General features: G+C 40.8%; 1 protein-coding gene across 2 annotated transcripts in view; it reads right to left on the minus strand.

Moving 5' to 3' along the window:
* DDAH1 (dimethylarginine dimethylaminohydrolase 1) overlaps nucleotides 1-24,265 on the minus strand; it is a 92,100-nt gene that overhangs the window by 66,462 nt on the left and 1,373 nt on the right. The gene's annotated exons all lie outside the window — the stretch shown is intronic.

Below are 24,265 nucleotides of genomic sequence, written 5' to 3' on the forward strand. Positions count from 1 at the left end.
TTCTGAGAGGGCAGAGTGGAATGTAGGAATTCCTGGCTCCCAGTGCTGTACTTAGACCACTAAATTGATTGCTTTGGAGCACAACACACAACACAGTTTGGATGCCAAGGTACAGATTCTTGATGGCAGAACCTCAGAACAGTTGGCTTTTTTAGCAGAGCTGGAGAAGTGAACACTGGCAGTAGATCAATGGCTGGAACTGGTAAAGAATCCAATATGTTAAAAAATGTTTGAATTCTTAGAATCTGAGTAAATGAGGAGAGTCATGAAGAACTTGTACTGTGGAAGAACCTGTACTCACTGTTTTATGACTCTATATCCAAGAGGATCCTACTTGCATTAAAAAAAGAACAAACAGGATCCTTATGAGGAAAGTCAGTCAGGCCAGCAAAACCAAAAAGTAGAGTTTTAAGTTTCCTTCTGGTATGTGACCTGCTCATGGAATTTTCGATCAGATCTCACAAGCAGCCAACAGGGATAAGGTAAAATATGAATAAAATAAAGCATTCCCCGAGACCTAGTTATGAAAGCCACACAAACTTTCCTTCCTTTAAGAAGCTTTTTCCATGGAAAAGGTGCAGACTTCTATATGGTTTCTTGTTGAAATTAAGAATTTTGTATTAAAGACATGCTGGGGTACGTGTTGTTTTCTTTTTGTTCTTTATACTCTTCTTCTGTTGATCAAAGAGAACAAAATCAATAATCACTTTCAATAGGTAACTGAGATGCTGGTTCTGATGCTGGTAATTTAGCCTTGAAAGTCCATTCCAACCTTAGAGGTTTGTCTAAGGTTTTTATTATCTTCAGACAGAAATACACCCATCTTCACATCAGCTTTTCTACTAAAAACTTTAAAACCAAACCAAAAACCAAAGGAAACAAAGCAAACACCACAGCACTTAACACCTCAGTCCTCTCTTGCACCAAACCAAAAGCCAACCAACCACTCTTTCATTGCAAGGTGGAGTTACAAACCAGTCATCTGTTTGTACAATTCTAGTGGCATTCATTTACCAAGTCTAGTGGACTGTCACCAATTATCTTGATATTAGATTTTATAGGGCACTTTCATAGTTGCTCATTGAGACCAGACTACATTAAAACCTCCTTGAAACAGGCAACACTATGATGATAAAGATATGACAACTGCATCTTGAATATAATTGGAATTTCGCTTCTGATTTTACCACCAATTTTTATTAAATATAAATTAGCATTCCATTTTGTAATCAAGTTTTTTAAAAAGGTAAAACTTAAGGTCACAAAAAATTGACTGTAGATCTTGCAAGGAAAGTTTATTTAGTTCTGGTCTTACTGTCACCTACAAAAGGTAACTCATCATGTTCTTTATTGTGTTTGTGTGTGTGTATGTATGTAATACAGACTCTCTGTACAAAAAACATTTTTTTTTACAGTGTTTGACAGGACAGCATTCAACTTAACATGTTATTATAAGAGACTTTGAGAGCATAAGTAGTTTCCAAAGGGTAGAGATTTAAGGATTGGGATTTTATAACAGTTAACTACTACTGTACATGAAGATATTCTGCCATTTAGGCACTCACTTTGCAATAGGATCCATATGCACTGTTGTAGAGCCACTGACTTAACTGGGACACTGATCAGGTATGAGGGCCCATCCATATGCATTAGATTATAGGATCAGGGCCTCATTTGTATCTGCACTGTCATATTATACAGAGTGTTACACGTGTAACTAAAACAGGCTTGGTGAGGAAAGTCGTTAAGCATGGAGTCTGTTAGTAAGATAAAACAGCTGTCTTCCCCACAGGACCAAATGGAACTCAATTAAAAATACTTGCAGCCCCAGTATTAGTCTTGTAGAGGAATAATTTACCTAACAAATACAGTTTTTGTTATCAGTGAGACTAATTCCCTAGCAAAAAAAACAAAATCTTTTTTAAACAATGCATGCTGCTAGAAGATTTATAAAAGATGCTTTTAAAAAGTGGTGGTTAAAATTACTGATTTTACGAACACAGTACAACCTTGTAATAGAGCAGTTTGCACACACTAGCGCTACCAGGGACAGCTGCTGGTGAGCCTGGTGCCCGCCACAATGGGCGGGGCTGGTGGTGGTACAACCACACCAGAGTATCTGCCCACGCAGGGCGCTGGGTCCTGCAAGCAGTGGACCGACACACTGCTGCTTTCATCGCTGCAGTTCCCAGTAGAGCACTGCAGTTCCACGGATATTTGATTTATAACCACAGATATAAATTTTATGTCAATGCAGGGCTCTACACATTCAACAGTATTACTGACCAAGCTCTTGTTTAAATGCCACGATTATATAAGTAAAATCACTAAATCTCAAAGATATTTGTCAAGATAACACTGTATGTAAGGCCAGACCGTAGCGTACTGAACAATATTGTTAACGTAGGTACTATGGATAGGTGGCAAATACTGTGGCTTTAAACACTAGCAGTCCCACTGAAGTTAAGGGGACTGCTCATGTATTTAGAGTTAAGCATGTGCTTAAGTAGTTTTCTGCAGATCCAAGTGCTCAGCACCTTGCAGGAGTGAGCCCTATTTATTCATGTGCCTTATCTGAGGCAGACCGACATGATTTCACTTCTTAGTCATCCTTTTCCTTAAAAAGGATAAAAGTATTTTTTAAAAACAAGTTCTGCCTCTGGGATCCAAACATTACATCACCCTCAGAATCCATCTTTCAATAGCATTCTGATCTTTCACTTCATTCCAGGTCCCTAGCATGAACTAAATCTTGTATCTAATTACACATTTTTCTTAAGCAGCTCACACTGACTGCCTGCACTTGTGGCTGCTAGAGTGACTTCTCCAAATGTCTTGCCAATGTTCATATTTCTTTGATGGATATATGTAGGCTATATCCCAGATTGGACCCATTGCTTCTAGCACTGATGAGACAAAGTTTTTTCTTTTAATTTAAAATGATCAGACATGCATTTTTTAAAAAAAAATCACTAGGGGTTAAGGATTTGTTTCTCCTTTTCTTTCCTACTGTTTGTGAGGCCTAACTATGAGTCAACCTTTTACCAGATCAATATTTCTTTGCATGAAATTCAGTAGGGATGTGATGAATCCACTTTTGGCATGTGATGCCAAATACTTACCTAAAAATACTGTCTTGTATAAATGCAAATCTGGATATGACATTATACCATTTATATAAAATTACTGTTTTACTTTAAAAAAACCCTATATTCACAAGCTTTTCCTAGCAATATAATTCAATGGTTTTAAAAGCTTCAATGGGAATACTGCTTAGCTTTAGAAACATCAGCAGCATATTTAAAAACTACATTAAAGCATATCTGGCAAAGGTGCTTGAGTTGTGTGGAGTAACTCCTGTAGAGAGTGTTTCAGGAAACTATGTGCAGTGGAAAGTAGGTTAAAATCTGAAAACCTGGTGTAGAATTACAATTAGTGCCATTACTCCTTAAAATGGAGTGTGACTGGATTATAGTTAAAAAAAAAACCAAAAGCCTTTCTGCATTTTCTGGTGGCACCTCACATCTACGCCAACAAGCCTCCCAGGTACAGAGCCCTGAGGAAGATAAAGCCCAGTTGGGAAAATGGAAAGGCCACGCATGGAAAGAGTAAGCTCAGGAAAGACAGCACTAGCTCAGACTCCCTACCATTTGCAGTTAATAGAGCTTGAGAGTCAGCCTTTTCCCAGCAGTAAGGTATGTTAGTTTTGGAATGAGGCTCTTTGTATCAGAGGTTGGACTGCATATTCCCACTTTAATATTAATTTTATCTTCTCTCGCTTCTCTTTTTCTGAAACCCTTCAGCCATCCCACATGCAGTGGCCATGGCACAGTAATGAAATTCTGAGCTGTGAAAAGAAGGATCCAGCATGCAAACTGCAACACCTCTCTTCTTTAGATGCCACATCATTAAAATACTCAGACAGAAGAAGACAAGGATTCTCCTCCGCCTCCCCACCCCCCAAATCCCATAGTTTTGATGTCTTGCTCAGGTTCTTCCATGACAAGCTGGACATCAGAGCCAAATAACTGGCACCAGAACAGATGTGTAAGCATCAAGAGCTTTTCTTGCACCTTCAGAGGAAATACCTTGCAAGAATTTGAATCACAGGCTCCCTTCAGACTCTTTGTCTTGTTTGAGCACAGCGGTGGCCTCTGATCACTTTCTACACAAGGCTTTCTGTAATAAAGGCTGTGGAATTCCATCTTGATATCTCCAGAGAACCCCAGTTCAGAACCAGGCAGCTTTGCAGCTCACAGAGTTTTTGGAAACAGCTGCAGATGATGCTTAAAATGGATGATCCAGCATCTGGTTCATTGCATTCATGTTTCTCATGAAGCCTTGACTCTAAAAACAAACAAAACAACCCCCATCATTTATCCAAAGTTGCAGGGTGCCGACAAAGTTGCACAGGGTTACCATAATTCAGGTTTCCAAAACAGAGGACCCTGCGGGGAGAGGAGCTGGACCCGCAGGGAAGTGGGAAGGGGTACCTGCAGCAAAGGTACTCACTGGAAGTGGGGGGCAGGGTCGCTCCCTGTCACTGTGGCAGGGTGGCTGGCACAAGGCCCGGACGCAGCAACAGCTGTCAGTGTCTCCCTGTGGGACCCCATCTCCAGGGCTGGGAACCAGGGTCTGGGTAGGTGGGATCTGGCAGCTGTGGCTTCAGGGGAATGGGTCAGTCAGCTGCCAATGCAGGAGAGGGACCAACTGGGAAGCAGACCAATCGGGGCTCTTTCTGAGCTGCAGCATCTGCTCTGCAAAAGCCCCAGACATTTCCTGTTATTTGAAAAATCCGCCTGGACCGAGGAGGGAGGCTCAAAAAAGATTCAATGTCCTGGAAAACCCGGACGTATGGTAACCCTAGCAAAGCAGCCCAAACTGCATACTTCTAAGTCCAAAAGTGCTCTCAGCATTTTCATGGCACTATTTCAGATAACACGATGAGTGTTATTCCTGGCAACCTGCCATTTATCAAGCCTACCTGGAAAGACAGCTGAAATGGTTCCTGTGTGTCTGCTGTTTACGGACTAGAAATGGGAAGCAAAGGATCTTTGACTCTCTAGTGATCCAATGAGCTGTGCAACCAAGGGAAACAGGGCAGAGAAGATTACTACTTCTTTTGTGAACTTGTCACTTCTGACTGAATAAATTATTGTACTGTCTTTAATACTGACAGTATTTTCAAGCAAACTCACTTCATATCATATTATCAATATTGCCAACCCCAAATGTTCAAAAATGAGTCAGACTCACCAAAAATCATGAAATTGGCTTTAAAATCATGAGATTATGTAAAAATAATAGATTTTTTATTCTTTTTGTCTTCTGCTATTTGAATCGTTAGGGTGCATTGGGTTGCATTTTGAAGATTTCTCCACAGTCACATGGGCTAGAAACTTACTTTCTCTTTAAGAATGAAGGCTGAAATCATCATCCACTTGACACCAGGAGCTGGGGCTTTAAGGAAAAACAATTTCATGAGAGTTGGCAACTCTGTGTTACTTGGAAAGATTTGACCAAAGCCCACATCCTCCACAACAGAAGCAGGTTAGGAACTGCCATCAATTTCCCTGTGCCAAGATAGATCTTATCAGCCTCCAGCAAATCCATCTTCCACAGCATTGTCTGGGACGCTTGCTCCTCCAGATTTTTCTGCATGGCTCGTGAGGTAACAAAACTCTGCATCTCAAGTACTCATTGCTAGTCCTTTGTAACAGTCATTTTCAGACATTTGTTTTCAACATGCTTCATCATGGCTGACGGGTATTCTTCTCAAGAAGTTTCTGTTTTACAGAATGCTGACACTGTTTAATATGGTTAATCTGATTTGCTGAGAAAAAATAAATTCCTCATAGTTTAAATAAACGTCTACGCCTAAAAGAACACTCACTGTGTCTTCAGCAAACAAAATGCTTTTCTTTAGTGTAATGGCAAAATATTTTGCAGGGCCTGTGATGGGATGGATAAAGAACACACTGAACCAGGGCAAAAGGGGTTAATGAACTGTCCTGCAGACAGGTGTCCCTGCACTGCATCATCTGCCAGGCTGATTGAGCCTGGTGGGAGGACATCCAACTGGATGAAATAAGAGCCCAGACAAGGTGGGATTTGGGGTCTAAAGTAGAGAAGACCTAGAGGGTTAACTAAGCAGTCCTGAACTCGGAACCCCACAATCAGCCAAACCTGGGAAAAAGGCTTGGACAGGACTTTGGTTTTTTTAATTCATTTCTTAGTAACTGTATAAGATTTGACCCTACATAGACCAGTGGGAAAGTCACCTGCTTACAGTGTCACTGACAGCCCCCTCCCCTACTCCCCCCACCACATACAAACACACACACACAAGTTCGTTAGATATTTAAGGAATTCACACCAAACTATCACAGCTAAGAGAATCTGAAATTAGGAGAGAATCTAAGATTACTTGCCATTTCTTTCCCTGCTTAAGAAAACAATATTGTAGGACAGCGGTTCTCAACTGGGGGTCCGCGAGCCCTTTCAAGGGGGCTGTGGGGCCGCCTGGAGGCGTGGGGCTGAAGCCTGGAGCTCCAAGCCCTGGTGCTTCCTGTAAGGCAGAAGCCCTGAGCCCATGGGCAGAGTTGGGGACATGGAGGGCACCCCCCTTCCTCCCCCCAAACAGCAGCGCAAGAGCACGGCAGTCCCGGGCGCAGCTCCACACCTCCCCCGCCCCATCTCTTCTCCCCACCCCATGGCCAGATCAGAGGCGGGAAGCCAGAGCCAGGCAGTGCGGGGCAGCTGCTGCTCTGGCTGGTACCATGGAGCAGGCAGTGGCAGCGTTCCCTGGTCTCCTGCTGGTGCCCCAGGTTGAAGCTGCTCCTCAGCTCCCAGCCCCCTTTGCTCCCATTGAGGCAGCCGGTAAGAGCCCCCCAGGTGGGGAAACCTGGCTCCATGGCTGGCAGATACCTCTGGAAACAGGGACCGCGGGGAAGTCCTCCCAGCATACAGCCCCTAGCACCCCCTCCCTGCATCCTAAGCAGTTTTCAAACTTTTTGAGCTAAGCCCCACACCTCTGAGTTATAATTTTTGGTTTCACCAGCCCACCCTCCAACCCAGAGAGGTTGGGTGGCCTGCTGAGGCGAGTCGGGGTGGAGGTGGCACTCCCTCCTTTGACCCTGCCATGCGGAGGTGGCTCGAGTCCCACTGGCCCCTGGTCCCCGCATAGATGTCAAACTACACCTATGCCCAAGGCCCCTGCCCCGAGGTTCCCCCCCAACCCCGCCGGGCCCTGGAGTTTTTATAGTATGTCGAGGGGGGCCTCAGAGAGAAAAAGGTTGAGAACCCCTGTTGTAGGTTATCTTCAGGGCTACAGCAGTCATCACACAACACTTCACTTAGACCAGGCTGACTGACATTGTACTTCACCATCTGCAAAAACGGGCACAGAGTATTGATGTCAATACTCTACTGATAGTTCTAGCCTGTTTTCTGTATCATCCTGAACACTGGCAACTGCAGCAATGTCTATTACTACACATTTTAGGAGAGCTATTAGTATTCTAGGGGTGCATAGGATGAGTGGATTTCCTGCTAGCTCATCTTACTGGCTGGGGCAGGCACTAGCAGGACCAACCCCATAGCACCTTAAGTGACAGCAGGAAACCAACCAGGCTAAAAACTCAACATTCCATTCCTACCTGCCCATGGTGCAAGCAGAGTACCTTTGATAGGTAGCAAATAGGTGGAGGCTGCCTGGACTTGAGGTAGCAGCCAACCTATGTATTTAGTTAAGCCAAGAAACTGGCTACTCTGCCCTACCCAAGCTTGGCACTGGAAAAAGAAGATGATAATTAGCACTCCAGCTAGTAGATGGCAAGAGCATAAATCAGTGCATTAAACAGCACTGAATACAAAGGCTGCTGACCACAGCAATGATGCCAACACAAACATACAAGCAGTACACAGTGCTCTTCTGTACTGGGCAATATTGGCAGAACAAGATACTCTTAAGATCTAGCATCTTTCCTTCTAGAACAACCATGAGGTCAGAAACATTCAGCCAGGTATCTGGATATTCAGTAAGGCAAATCCCATAAGATTCTTTTAAAAATCAACAGAAAAGTATCATTATACTATTGGCTAGACAAATCTATCCTTTTAATAAAGGTCACAGACTAGAGTTTCCTGCCAACATTTAAAGTAAATAAAAGAGTTACACTTCGCTTTTTCTAAACTTGGGATAAAAGGTAAGATTTCCTTCCTGAACACTTTTACCTCTCCAGTTAGATGGAAACTTGTGCGCTCATGGAAATAACATTTTCCACAGTACGCGTCTGTGACTCAGAAAGGAGAATACATACCATAATTTTAAAAAAGTTACAAACACACACCTCACCTCAATACTTGTCTGGAAAGACCACCCATTTTATGGGGGTGGAGAAGTGATATGTCATTCAGTTTCCATGACAGTCCTTGTTCTGAGCCCTCCAGAAACAACAACAAAAATCACCAAAACAAAACCTTTCTAATGGTGTCAAATTATAAATACTTGTTTCACAATATTCAACACTGGCCAGCTGAGACACAATTTAATTTTGCCAAAGAACTCAGGTTGGTGTTAAATAGACAGAGTTGTATGGTCATTTCTTTATTAACTATTAATCTTTCACCCACACAGCCTCCTAAAAACAAAATACATAGTCTTTTTGTAAGAGAGTGCTACATACTGGATATCTGCTGCAATGTATAAAAACAGACTCTATAAAACTCACCTGGGAGTTGTTCATTAGTCTCTAGAGAGCTGCATTTAATTTTTATCTTGGGTTTTGCTAAAGTAGTAAATCAAAATAACCAAAAAATAAAAAAGTGACCAGTTGCCTTGTGTTAATACAAAGCAGTGGTAGAACGCAAGATGTAGTTTATGTACATATTTTGATTGTTACCTTCTCAAAAATATTCCCGATGTACAGAACTACTTTAAGTTAATTTTGACCAAGCTCTTTTACACAAACTTATTTAGTTTTGGCATGACTTAGTTATCCAAATAGAGTCATATCTGTAGCCATCTTCTTCCTCTCCCCAACCCTCAAATTTATTGCTACAAAAGATTGATAGGAAAGTTAATTGGAGCATCGTAATGTAATTATAATAGAATCTTGACTGGCCAATGCCTACTGTTATCCAAAGCCAGGTGATATCCCTGGGGTAGGATAAGTGAGATTTTGCCTCCCATTCTTCTCAGTTTGAATAGAGATGTATTCCTTTTAAAAAAGCATCTTTAACTATCTCATAAGAACTGGCAGGGAGCGTGGGTAGCTTCCCCAAGGCAGGAAGCTCAGCGAGACTCCTGCATGGAGGTCTACATGCCCTACAGTGACCTTTGGATAATCAAGGCTCTACTCTATTTGAATGACTCATGCCTCAGGTCATTTAACATTCTGATCAGTTACACACTATTTACAAAGCAAAGTCATGCCAGAGAAAAGGAAGCCTAAGCAAAGAGAATACTACAGAACCATTGACACTGACTCCCTGGATTTGTTGTGCCACCAAAACCCATGGAACACTTTGAAAGTGAAGGAAGTAATGAAGATTAAAGCTTCCGATGTGGTCATTTCCTGTAATATTCTCAGTGGAGTCAGGCTGTGTCTGCAGTCGAGTCTGAATGCCTGCTTTAGTGTTAGTCTGAGAAATCGGCAAGGGAAAAAAATGGTATTGGGATAAATTACAGTTTGTGCATGTTTATTTTTAATAAAGAGAAGTCAGTGTTTTGAGCACTCAGCTCTGCCTAAGCACCGGGTGCACCATTTGGCTTGCTGAGAGGGAAGGTCTGGAGCTTGTGAATTTGCTCAGAATGCAACTGGAATCTGTGCTATTCCTCCAAATATTGTGTTTGTATAATAGTCTGGAGGTTCTTTTCCCCTCACCCCATTTTGGCTCTGAAAGGGCGGTGGAGAGAGTGTATTTTAAAGTGAGCCAGTCTGTCTGCTGCCAGAGCAGGGGCTCGTGTACATTTTTTGAACCAATGTCAAAGAATTATTATAAAACAAAGAAGTTTCACACAGAACAACAAGAATCACAGGATTAGCATGAGTGAAGGAAGAGGAAATACCACAGAAGTACTCGGGGAAAAAATGAGCACAAAAGAATTGTATTGCTAGAATCCAAAAAACACTTGCTTCAGAAAGCATCATAGCAGAAGAGACTGACAGAAGCAGAGTACAGATTAAACCCTGGAAGGGTAAAGGGGGTGAGAGAATAAAACAGATCTGTTTAATGGGATTAAGGACAAGACAGAAGAGGATTTATATATCACACCAACATATAGGACACAATTCTAGTTACATGTGTGCTTCTAGAGGACGTACTAGAATGTGGATTAAAGGCTCTCAAGATGAGTTGTATGTATATATCTTTTCTCATAACAAAGATTACACATTGCCACATGATGAAAGAGGATTCGTCTCAGCAGAAAGCGGAAAAGGACCTTGCATCTGAGCCGCTCACATTGCATGTTTTATGAACTACAAAACGACTAAATTATTTAGTGTAAAGGGTTTGGTGGTAAGGCAAATTAATAAAATTTTAAAAACAAAGTACACGAAGACAGGAAGAACTGAAACATTCTATCAAGCCATTTTGAACCACTTCTCTTTTAAGCTTAGCTTCTGCAGAAATAAATATAATAAACATTTAAATAAAAATCTTGGAAGTAAGAGTAAATTCTAATATGATCTCACTAGAAATCATTAATGTCACACGGACAAGTGCAGTAAAGCACACAGAAACTCAATGTCTGCTAGAAAGCCAATGAATACGCCATTTCATTTTCTGTTGTCCAGGACTTAGAGCCAAACCCTGCTTGCCTTATTCATGTGAACTGCCCACTGTTGTAAAGTAGTGATTAAGGTAACAGACATATTGGATGTGTTAACAATTGAGGTACATCTAAACTAGTTTCTAAAACAGAGAATTAGAAGTCAAAAATGCAGAAACTGAAGTAAATGAGTACTCAAAGAAGTACAGGTCTGTGTAAGCTCAAAAGCTAGTCTCCATCACCAACAGACTCTGGTCCAATAAAAGATATTACCTCACCCCCTTGTCTCTTTACCACAGAAGGCACTTGGCAGACCACAGATAGAGACCCCTTCTCGAAAGCCCAAGATTCTGCAAGAACATACTAGGATTACAGTCAGTGAACTATACCGTCACTTGTGAAGGCTGTATGCAAGTTAAGATCCAGCATGCAACGGATGCTGCAAATCCAGTCTTTGAAGTACCAAACAACCAAAAAAAAAATAAAAATAATAAAAAGAAGTCTGGATTCCCTGAGCTCTGCTGCTTTCTAAATAAAACTTTAGTTAACCATCTAATCAATTAAAAAAAATCCTCTGGAAGATTCAGACTCAATTTAGAAGTGTAGGCCAATCTCTTGGGGAAAAAATATGAAACTCCAAATTAAGTGTACGGTAAGGTCAGCAAAATAAACTCTTTTTATATTTCTAGGAAAGATTTTAAAATAGATGGAACCCATTAATCATTTATTCTTGACAGTGAGTCATGAGCCTCATAAGAGGCCATTTCTAATGGCTAGCAGTGCAGTGATACTGAATAAAAAAGTTAATGACAAAGGCTGGCTCTAAGCCTGCACAATGATATTCAGCTTCTATGGGAAGAAAAAAAAAAGTTTGATTTTTTTTATTCTCAATTCCAGAAACTCAGATACTCTCAAGAATTTCAATATAAAAGCCCAGCAACCAGGCCTACATTTTACTGGAAGTCATGTGAATGTTCAAGTTGCTCCCTTCAAGTCCCTTACCTAGACCCTTTTGAAAGATGACTAGGACATTGCTAAGAGATCGTGTTTTATACTCATGTTAATAGAGATCAAATACATCTGTGATATGGATCAGTTTGCTGTCTAAGATTCTCCACTTGAGAATAGCCCTTTGTTAGAAATTGCATGATATAGGCATGTACCTGGTCACAGAGCTAACTATTCTGAAGCCAAAGGAGGATCCACCAGTATCAGGAGAAAGTAACCAAATTTATACCACAGTCCTAAGGTGCATACCAACTAAACCAAAGTTCACTTTTGGGATACACTGTTTAAAGACTGATCCATTCTTACCCCAAGCCCAGCAAAGCCGATTGTCAGCCTGATGGTACCTTGTTATGGAGGTCTATCTGTGCAGCATTGCTATCAGCAATAATTGACAAGATACAGGTATATTCTAATTTTGCCTTAAGTGCGGTTGTAGAGAGAAAGACATTCTCTCCACCTTTCCAAATTCTAGTTAGTTTAAAACTGTGTTTGAGACAAGCAAATCCCCCAAACAACCTTGAAAATGAAAATTAAGAAAAGTTACAAATAAAAAAAAGACTGGTGATGTTTAACATAGAGCCTGGTACAAAGAGCCAATTTACTGGAGGAGGAGAATTGGGTCAGCAAGCACACACCAGCAACTGTTGCAGCGATTGCCTTTCTTATCAAGTTTCATACCTTGTCTTCAACTCAGATTTATCCACAGGCAGAACTGCTTTCCCTTCACAAGCGTTGAAGCATGTGCCTCCAAATGACACACGCTTTATCAAAGAATTATACTACCTACTGCTCTGCTGATTACATACCTTCCATGCTACAGAGTAAGCCTTCCAGGAAGTGTAGAGATGTCACACTTCCTATAAACATTGTCATAGGAAACCAAACTATCTTCTCTTCTCTCTGGGACAGAGTACAGGGCACTCACAGGCTACAGCTACACAGGTTAGTAATAAGTCAGTTACCTCATTTCTGTACATAGATTCTGTTCAGAGTAAATGTTTTATCTTGACACCGCTCTGTTCGTCAGTAAGATACTGCATGATCCTACAGAGGATGAAGGGGAAAACTATAGAGGAGTTTCCTACAGAATCAAAACTAAAAAGTCAGTCCTGTGAATATGGAATAAAAAGATTCAGAGACCAGATTGTCCTAGTGTGTAACAATAAAAAAAAGACTGAACGATAACTATGGGGAGATAGATCTGATACCAGAAAGGACAAAATGCATATGCCAAGCAGCAGAACAAACAGAAACACAAATAAAAAGCCCAAAGAAAGCATAGAGCATGACAGATAGTAAGACAGCTAACCCAGCAAGGGAAATGTTCACAGAAATTAAACCGGCCAAGGACAAAAATATGGAAAACAGAAAACAACGCCAACAATGTGGCAACCACAATGCGTATAGGAAATGCCTAACATTCAGTCAAATATGTAGGAACTGTAGTAAGACCCACCATTATGCTAAAATGTGCAGAGAAGGCAGGAAAGATTGGCTAATTAAACTGCATAAATGGCACTTACATCCAAGATAGACATTGGAGCAAAAGTAAACATAATAACAGAAACTGAAAGAGAGAGATGTAAGGAGAACAAGTAAGTGGAAGAGTCAATAGTGTCTGTGAAAGACTATAGAAGGAACAATTCCAGTGCAGGGCAAGTGCATGCTAACACTTAAATACAAAGGAAAAATGATATAACAAGAGTTTGTGATGGTACAGCGGCCAACGACCAGTCTTAGGTCTGCCCATATGTGAGGTGCTTGGTCTTGTTCAGAGGATATCTACCACAGAAGGATAGAAAGCCAACACAAATCCAGATATGTAAATATCAATAGCATCATATGAAGATGTATTCACAAAAAGTGGGTGTTTCCCAGTAATGTACAAGATACAGTTAAGAAGAGATGCAGAACCCGTGGTACATGCTACATGAAAAGTTCCACAAGCCTTAAGCTGCAAAACATGACAGCAACTGGTATTTAGAGACTAGAACAGGGGTCGGCAACCTTTCAGAAGTGGTGTGCCACGTCTTCATTTATTCACTCTAATTTAAGGTTTCGCGTGCCAGTAATACATTTTAACATTTTTAGAAAGTCTCTTTCTATAAGTCTATAATATATAACTAAACTATTCTTGTATGTAAAGTAAATAAGGTTTTTAAAATGTTTAAGAAGCTTCATTTAAAATGAAATTAAAATGCAGAGCCCCCCAGACCGGTGGCCAGGACCCGGGCAGTGTGAGTGCCACTGAAAATCAGCTTGCGTGCCACCTTTGGCACACGTGCCATAGGTTGCCTACCCCTGGACTGGAAGAACCAACAGGTTTGGGTTCACCCCTTAGTATTTGTAGATAAAAAAGGAGGGGGATAACTTGGCCAAGACAAATGAAGCGAGAGCAGACATACAACTTGAAAACAATTCTCAGGTTGACCCTGTGGGCTTGTCTATATGGCATCAGCAAGCTCACTATAGCGGTGTGATATGTAAAGAGCATTCTAATGTGTTATGCTTTAACTGTCCTGTGTAAACCCTGCTAGCATGCTCTAAAAGATACCTAGTTTTCATTGAATAGTCCTGTTTCAAACAGGACTACATTGACATGAACTGTGCACCTTTTAGAGCATCCCAGCAGGGTCTACGCAGGGCAGTTAGAGCATAACATGTTAGAAGGCGCTTTACCCCGAGGCATGCTTTGCCACGTCGTGTAGACAAGCCTTGAGACTAAACATCTTGTTACAGAGAAGAATTTGACTAAAGAGGGTTTGTAATAAAGCATATCATGAAGATTGCTCAAATGCCCTAAGAGACTGCTCGAGAAGTATTTGGTTGTATTCAGGCAACCTAAAGAGTTATGTTAGTTATGGTAATTGTAATATCTTGATAGTGTTTTAGTTAAGTCAGAACATTTTTAAAAAGAGATGTAAAATAGGGAAATCAAGCTACAGTGTAAGTCCTCCAGGAAGTGAAAAGATGGTTAAACTGCCTGTACATTCCAGATGCAGTCTTTGGCCTCATGGGATACATTTCCTGCTGGAGCAGAAACAAAGAAGCCCAGAACAGGGCAGCGAGAGGCTGCAGCTGCACAGAGTAGGAAGTTTATTACCTCATTTCTCTAAGTAGTTTGGGTTCATAATAAAGGGTGTACCTTGAAACCAGTCTGTTCCTCATTCAACACCATCAGTACAGTCTCTCTGCAGAAACCTGGGCAAAACCCAAGAAAGAATATTGTCTGGCTAGGGCTGATGATACATGCCTTCCAACCTAACTTCAGTTTAAAAAAACACAACTTTAAGCCAATGAAAAGTTGGGGACCCTGAAGAGACTGTGGACAGGTGTCAAGACAGGACGCTAAAGCTCACAGATAACACCAAGGGCCTTGGTACAAGGAGGTAAAGCAGAGGATGAGTGGGAGTCCACAAGATTCACAGGACTAGTCCTCTAAACCACTGTGACAATCTGAATTAAACTGTTAGAAATTCTCTCTCTTTTGCCCCTCTCAGTTTCATCACCGTCCTTTTGGGAAATGCAGGATGATCATTGCCAGCTGTGCTGCTAGATTCTGCTAAAGTGATCAGTCAGCAAATGGAGGTTCTGTTGGCACCAGCATGACTTAAAAAAAAACAAAAAAACAAAACACAATCACTTATCCTAATTAACTTTAGGGAGGGAGCTAGCATAGCTAAGGGAAGTGTTGGCTATGCTTAGGAAAATTATCACTGTCCATCATTCTTTTGGAGTTGAGCTGTTTTGTCACTTAGTAGCGTTTCTCTAGTTTTTTCGCTCTTTTTTTCCCAGCCATCACACAGTCTAGCAGAATTACGGAGGTCCACGAGAGAGCTAAGGATGCCAGTGGTATTGCTGACACTATACAGTTTCATCTCAGACTTCGACAGTAGCACATAGTCATGTGTGTGTTTATTTTTCTCCTTGTATGCCTTTGGTTGTGGCACAACCTTCCACCGCCTCAGAAGCATCATCTGATTAATTTCACAGTGTATTCTTGACTGGAAAGGAGAAACTTGCATTTGGGACTGTTCTACCCTGACAAAGGGTAAAGCCTCATGGGTTATACTTCGAAGCTCTAAAACCTGTAGCAGTATAGGTTAATGCCACTTTCATTCATTTGAATTAGATAAATCGGGTTCTGTGCAATTTACTATATGGGAGAGAGGAGGCTTTTTCCAAACAAGATCTTTTTTAAAAGATCATGTGTCTTGTCTGCTGTTAATCAGCATTGAAGAATCCTTAGCATTTTCTGTAGTAACAGAAGCTGGGCATAACAGGCTTGGCAAAAATTAACCTCCTTGCCCCTTGGTCACATTATGTGACAAAGCACTGGTTGCGATCTGCATGTCTAAGATGGCTCCCCTTCAATGGTGCTCCGTGACCGGTATATGAAGCACTTTGAGGTGAAAGGCACTGAATAAGTATGAAGTATCATTCTGGCTGACACATTTGCATTGCTTTATGTAACTTTCAACTAAGCAACTAGCCTTCCCACTGGACTTTCATGCCATTTGTTAGGAGATTGCAGTTCTGTTAATGAATACAGGAAGGTTAAAACTGTGTCCATGTTTTTTAAAGAAAGTTTCCATTTATTTCTTGATCTCATGGAAGAATAGAACTTCTCCCATAAGCTGAACACATCTAGGATTTAAATTAATGAAAGAGGAGAGCGAGGGACCAATTGGTTCCCCTCCTCCTCCAGCTGACCAACGGGTGGATAAAGCCTCTGGAAGAAGAGGGGGCCCTCCGTGAGGTCCCATAGTCCATTCTCTCCTCTCAGCTTCTACTGGGGCTGTCCCAATCACTGCCAGTCCCATCAGGTTTCTCACCCATTGTGGCAGGTTGGTGGCAAACCACTCTCCCGTACAACCTCAGGCTACTGGAAGGCAGCCCTCCCTTTCATTCCCTTCTGGGCTGCTGAGACAGGGATTACAGGTTCCCTCCTGCTTGCAAGACAATTCTACCTTTAAACCACCAAGCGAGGAAGCACAAGAGACTTTCCATTATGGAAGAGGTTCCCTGCATCACTCTCCTCTGCAGCAACCATTCTCCCTTTCCATGCAGCAAAGGCAAGAGGAGGTCTGCTGGTTATGGGCACTGTTGCTGAGCACTTGGATTTCCATCTGCCAGATATGCAGGGTTAAAGGATGGCGGTAGTGCTGCTTTGAACTATCCCAGTCACAAACAACAACAACTTAGGTAGTGAGAGAGACACATGGATCAAACTTCTTCAGAACAGACCCCAAAGTGTGTAGAATGTGACCTGAAGAGACTGCCCTGAAAGGCTGAGTCAGAACACACTGGTACAAAGAAAGGGTTTTGAACTGCTAATAATTCAGTGACCACAGCATTATTTCAATCATCATGACTCGAACACTGCATGTATCAATGTTTGCATGTGGCCTCAAAGAAAGACCAATCAACTTATCTGCATCAGGAAATTAACTAAGGTTTACATTTAGAAGTTTTTACTTGTTGAATAACTCCATAATTCTCCAAGACACATGGATCTGATAATAAAAATTCTGAGGCGGACAATAAACTTGATTCCTTGATCTCAAAAGTTCTTATTTTTCCATTAAGCTATTAAACCTGTGATTTACTTGATTATTTTTCTAGTGTGTTAAATTAATTCTGGAATTTATCCATTTTACTGACAAAATGATTTAGCCTCTTTTCTTCCTGGTTTGCAAAAGCTTTGAGCAAAAATGGTATATTCCCCAAAATAGTATATTCTCAAATACAGATTCCCCCAGTGCAGATAGCTACAGCTGTCCTTATGAATTAACACATTTGGTTCCCCATTCTCTCCTCACACCAGTGTAATTTCATTGAATTCAGTGAATTTAGTCCTGATTTGGTCTGGTGAATGGAAAATTAAAATAGCATTTAAGAATAAAATGGAAGTGAGCAGTAATCATACTAGTTAACTTCCAAGCTTAATACCACACTTGGAAGAGGGATAGCTCAGTGGTTTGAGCATTGACCTGCTAAACCCAAGGCTGAGAGTTCAATCATTGAGGGGGCCACTTAGGGATCTAGGGCAAAAATCAGTACTTGGTCCTGCTAGTGAAGGCAGGGGGCTGGACTCAATGACCTTCCAGGTCTATGAGATTGGTATATCTCCAATTATTATTACCAGCACTACCTCACTCTGGGAAGTGTTAATCAAAGGAAGTCAGAATTGCAAGACTGAGTGAAATAAATTTAAAATGTGGAACTAACATGACAGGTGACTGACTCCACCACGTGTTCACTCTGCACTTTCACTGCCCTCCATCCCACCTTCTTTTGGGAGAAAGTCTGCCCTGTCTTTCACTTTAAGCAGCCCCAGTGAACTTAAAAGTTGTGGTAATGGCTATATCCATCTTTTTGTCATACTTCCCGGCACTTTCTTTTTGCTGTCGTTATAATTAAATCAATTTTTTAAAACCTCTAAAAATAAAGTATTACCTTGAAAAATTTATCTATCTATATCTCTCTATCTCTATATATATCTATATACACACACAGACACACACCCCCCGAAAAAATCTTCACTTTTTTCCTGATAGCCAAACCTTTCCCTGGCCTTCACCCCAACGAGTTGCCTTATGGCCATTGAAAACAGCATTGCATATTGGGGTGAAGTCTAACCGAAAGTATTGCTCCATTCATTGCTAAGGAAAGCTCAAGGGCCTGGATGTGTGTATAGAGTCTGAGTTAGAGGCAGCACTCAAGTTAACTTTGCAATGAATACAAGCCCTAAATCACTTAAGCATTCTTGAAAATTTTATCCCATATCTTATTTATGAGACTGATCAGGAAATAAAGTTTCCAAATAAATATGCCTATGCTCTAATTGGTCTTTTTATGGGGACAAGAAAGACTTTTCGGTTAACGTGGAGGTTGGGGTATGGAGGGCTAGTTTTCCTATTATGGAGAGTCTAATAAAAGTGAATGGATTGTACTGCAATTTAAAATTATACTGCTTTAAATATTGTTTTAAACAACACGTTGAACCTAGGTATGATAGACATGGAGCTGCTCTGTAATAATTTATTACTATTGTATACTGACCTGTTTATAGGGATGTTTATTATACAAATATGTTGGTTTATTTTAATAGCAGGCTGCAAGGAAAAACAAGCAGGAAGGGATGAAGGGTAACTCAAGATAAGCACCCTTCGGCCTTCTGCAAACACTTAAGGGTGATGTTACAGGGCACAGGGCAGAACCACTAGCTTTGAGGAGTGTGGCTCAACCTCCTGTTAAGCCTACCAGACCAGCTTTGTCCAGAAAGGCCAAAGCACGGGACCTGAAAAGAACAAAGCAACTCTGATTGCATTAAAAGCTGCCTTCTCTCTTGGAGAGGTAGCTGTTGAGGAGCCGTTTGGAAAAAAACAGACTAACAGGCATCTGCTGGGGTATCTGGAGAAGCTAGTCCTGCCCAGGCCACCATTACAGAATGGAAGGTCTTTAGGTAAGCTAGACATGCATGCAGATTTACTGTTGTTTTAAAACCCTTTTTCTCTAAACGCTTTGTTCCTATTGGTAAAATAAACAAAATGCTTTGCTTTTAAGAAGGCTGTGTGGTCAATACAAACACCAATGGTCACACACTGCCAAAGGGAAGAACCGCAGGTGCCAAACCTAGTTGGATCCGATAAGCAAGCCCAGAGACCATACACATGGTACTGCATCCCAGAGCATAGTCTAACAGGGGGAGAATTGCTAAATTCCACCCAAAGAAAGGTAAAGGCAGCCTGACCCCTGAAGGAATGCACAGAGAGATCAGGAAGAGACAGAAGTGCACCTCTGCAGCTAGCCCTATGATACTGACATTGTGAAGTACCAGAAAAAGATTGAAATAAATAAGGCCTGGTCTACACTGGGGGTGGGGGGAAAAAATCGATCCAAGTTATGCAACTTCAGCTATGTGAATAACGTAGCTGAAGTCGACGTACTTAGATCTACTCACCTCGGTGTCTTCACTGTGCTGAGTCAACTGCTGCCGCTCCCCCGTCAACTCCGCCTGCACCTCTTGCAGCGGTGAAGTACAGGAGTCAGTGGGAGAGTGCTCTGGGGTCAATTTATTGCGTCTAGACTAGGCGCGATAAATCGACCCCTGCTGGATCGATCGCTGCCCGCCAATCTGGTGGATAGTATAGACATACCCTAAGAAATGGTGCCCATAAACAGAGAAACTGTGGTCTCATCTCACTCCTCAACACAGATTTCATAAAAGAGTGCTGCTGTGAGGTCTCATTCCCAGTATGAAGTACTGTCATAAGTAATTAAGAACTACACTAGTATGACAAACAATATATAGTTTATGATGCAATACCCTGGATTGTTTTTACATTTGTTCACTTATTTTTCAAATACACAAAATTAAGTAATTCACAGTGGATGTTCCAGTCATTAGAGCAAATAAGTGGAGAACATGGGGTTTTCTTTTTCTTGTTTTTTTTATTTATAAGCACCTATGGACCATTCACTTGATGAACGTAAGTAAATCTGTACCTGCTGAACTGTTGCAAAGTAGATCTTAACATATTCATGATTTATTTGAGATCTGGTTTCTTAGGAATTAACTGTGTCAACCTGCATTAGAATAGTCAAAACTGATTTTAGACACAGTAGACATGATGAATAATGTTTTCAGTATAAATATACCTGAGCTTCATCTCTTCCTGTGTCTCTCCTACATACAATACTCCATTAGAGAAAATGTCTCTGTAAATGTGGTTATGTTATGAATGGGATCGGGTATGGACTCCTTTCTATTTATTGTTTCATTGTTTAATTTAGAGCTTTCAAAAATCAGCTTGAACAAGTATGTATTGCACATATACAAATACTGATGAGTTTGACTGTACTTTTTCAAATACAGTGAAATTTAATGGTGCTGTGATTGAGCATGGATTCAACAAGGAAACATTACATAAATACAGCTGGGTTTTATATTACTACAAAGCAGACAATTTAGCTAACTCAAGGATAATTTGTTACCATACGCAGCCCCTCCAGAACTGTCCTTTTTAATTTTTGTGCATGCTTGTCCCAGTTGGGGTTACATCACGTTGTGGTTTTTGGTTAATGGGAAAGTTAAACATTTTATCACCTGGCTGGCACTTGTAATAGCCAACATATAATTAATTTCACCCTGTTAGTGCACTGCTTTTATTACCAGTAGCAGAAAAAAGGTATCAAGGGCCCAGAGCTGCCAAAATTTTGCTCCAGCTCCCCACAAACATTTCCTCCCAATACAGACCACCCTGTCTTCTTTCCCAGACCCCCTCCACATTAGCCTCTTTCACTGCCTCCTCAGCCTTGGGCTGTCCAGCTCATCCACCTGCCTTTAAAGTCCCAGCCCAATTAGTGGTTGGAAAACAACTTTCTTAAAAGAAAAACAAAACAAAAAAACAAGCTCCCCTCTTCTCATTTTACAGCTGACTCCATGCTCTTTGCCTACTCCTTAGTCTTTGCTCTATGGATCACATCAATGTAGGGGAAAAAAATCCATAAATACCTCCATTTAGTTATACTGCTACATCCTATCCCTCTGCATCAGCATAAGGTGGGACCCAAGGGTGGGCCAGCCATGCTCATTTCTTGCCCCAGATCTGCCTACAGCCTTCTCTTGAGCTGAGTGAGCCCTACCTCCTGCCAGTGCCATCAATAGCAGTCAGTTGTGTAGCAGGAGCCTTCTACCTCCTGCCCATCTCCCATAAGCTGCTGCCACATTTTGCATTGCCCCCCTTGCTGAATCTTTACATTACAAGCTTCTGGGCTCCTTCTGAGCACAGACCTGGATCCAGACTTAATCTGTCCATTTATTACAACTCATAACATAGTATTGGCAATTCTATGCCTTAGGGAGAGATGACACCTCTATTCTAAGCTTAGCATGGCCCCTCATGTTCACATAGAGCAGTGGTTTTCAACTCAGGGTATGCTTCTCTGGAGGTACGCAGAGGACTTCCAGGGGTACATCAACTCATCTAGATATTTGCCTAATTTTACAACAGGGTACAGAAAATGCACTAGTGAAATCAGTACAAACTAAAATTTCATACAATGACTTGTTGATACTGCTCTATATACTATACACAAATGTAAGTACAATATTTATATTCCAATTGATTTATTTTACAATGATCTGGTAAGAATGAGAAAGTAAGCACTTTGTCAGTAATAGTGTGCTGCAACACTGTATTTTTGTGTCTGATTTTGTAAGCAAGTTGTTTTTAGGTGAGGTGAAACCTGGGGGTACGTAAGACAAATCAGACTCCTGAAATGGGTAGGGTTGGAAATGGAAAGGTTGAGAGCCACTGACATAGAGCTCCACTGAAATCATCAGAACTCTACACTGGCATAAATAATCATGCCAGCAGGTCATGGTAAGGTTCAGTGAAAATTCTCTTGAAGAAGTCTGGTTGAGAAACGGCTGCATTTGAAAGTAACATACTGCACCCACATATTACTTTGATGTCATTACCTTTTTAAGCACATATCTGGCTGCACTCCTCCAAATACATGCATGTACATGTTCTTGAATGAGAGACTTGCACAATCTCTCAGACAGTTGCACTGTTTGACAAGACACATTAAAAAAAGCCTTTTAATTCATTTTTTTAAAAGGAAAACTAAATGCAAAGAATCTAGGTAAATGGCACATTTAGTTATTTCCTGAGGGCCCAAATGTATGCTAGCAGCTTCAAAGAAACAAGTAAAGCCCTACCCCACAGCTCATCTGTGAATACAGATTGTGAAAAGAGTAGTGAGGGACAAAAAAGGGGAATTGGAATGAGGAAGAGAAGTGTTACAACAAAGATGATGTGTATACACAGTAAAACACCTTCCCAACTTGGTGGTTCTGTAACTTGGGGGGCGGGAGGGGAGGGTACATTTTATTCCCTGACCCATCTCACTTATTAGAGGCAAGGTGACAGAAATGAGTTTAAGATGCATTTGAATGCAGAGAGGGAGGTGGCTTGATGAACAGATTTGAAGTGTTAAACATAAAGACTGGAATTTCAGAGCAAAGGTCCCTGTAGCAGTAACTCAGCCACTTGCACCTATTCGTTAAATGCCAGAGTCTACATTCCTGTGCCCAAGATTTTCCACTGGTTTCTACCATACAGAAATCATAGGTGCACCATGAATGCACAATTGGGTTTAAGGCATTCATGTTAAAATTATATGTATAGACAGAAATAACTCATGTGCACACAAAGGGCTGGGTAAAGGCGACCATGGGCATCTTTGTTCTGAATGTCCTGAAATGTGAGAGATTAAGATACACTTAACGCTTTATAAAAAGAATTTTATTCTGAATATATCAGAACTATTACTAATTTGCACCAATAATTGAAGACCCATTATGAATTATTGTACTGTGCAGGTTAATAAATATTGCCAATTAAAACTGAAAAGAGACACAATGAGTCTAAGTTTACATTGCAGTAGTATCAGTTATTGATATTTACTAGTGTGTTATGAATAGTTACGATGCAAAAATACACTCTTAACTTGCAATCATTTACCTACATTCTATGAAATCTTTACTGATGAATGGCAAGAGCAAGCAATAAAAATGTTGTGCAGATTTATACAGTGTACTGTTTAAAGCACTTCTACTAAGATAAAGTACTGATTATTTGTAACAGAGACTTATTCTTCCATGACAGATCATTGTTGTTATTGTATTATCTAACTGCCTGATTTCTCTTAGCTGCTAATCTGCTTCAGACTTTTCCCAAATCATCCTTTGCTGGCTGCTTTTATCTCATTTTCTGGTTGGCTAATCTTCGCCCTGCTTGTCTGAACTGAATGCAAAGGTGCTTCCTGACATGAGCCACTTCTGCCCTGGGTACAGGGTACATCAGTAACCTGAAACTGGGAGGAGTGTTATTAGATGTATCCTCTTATATGAAAAGGGGGGAAATACTATTTAATTAATACATTGTTGAAGGACTCCAAGTGACGATGTGACTTAGAACGGTCATAAACACATATGAAGATGTCGGAGGGTTGGTATTACAGCTTAATGAAGAAGAAAACACCAAAGCCCACTTAAATTATTGAATCCCAAGCATCCAAGACATCTAGAATCCCTAGAAGTTGCATTATTTAAAGAAGTGTTGTACAGTAAATTCAAATATGCTCTGACTGTGACAATGGCTTTTTAGTCAATTTATATTTAAATGTATTTGAGAAACTAAACTGACTGCACATTTTAAAAGCGTACTTAACGCTAGTCTACACGTGCACTGACCACCATCACAAGGGCTACACCCCGGAAATATATTAAATTTCTGCACTCAAAACTGCAATATAGTGCTTATACAACCTGCTGAGTTAATAAGATGAACACTTTAATATAATATATTGATATATTAATCTGTTATAGGGACATTTGTCACACTAAATTATGTAGGTGTGCATTTTTGTTTGTTCATGTAAAAAAACACAAAACCACACATACCA

Source organism: Mauremys mutica, chromosome 8 (genome assembly GCF_020497125.1).
Source record: "Mauremys mutica isolate MM-2020 ecotype Southern chromosome 8, ASM2049712v1, whole genome shotgun sequence".
NCBI lineage: Eukaryota > Metazoa > Chordata > Testudines > Geoemydidae > Mauremys > Mauremys mutica.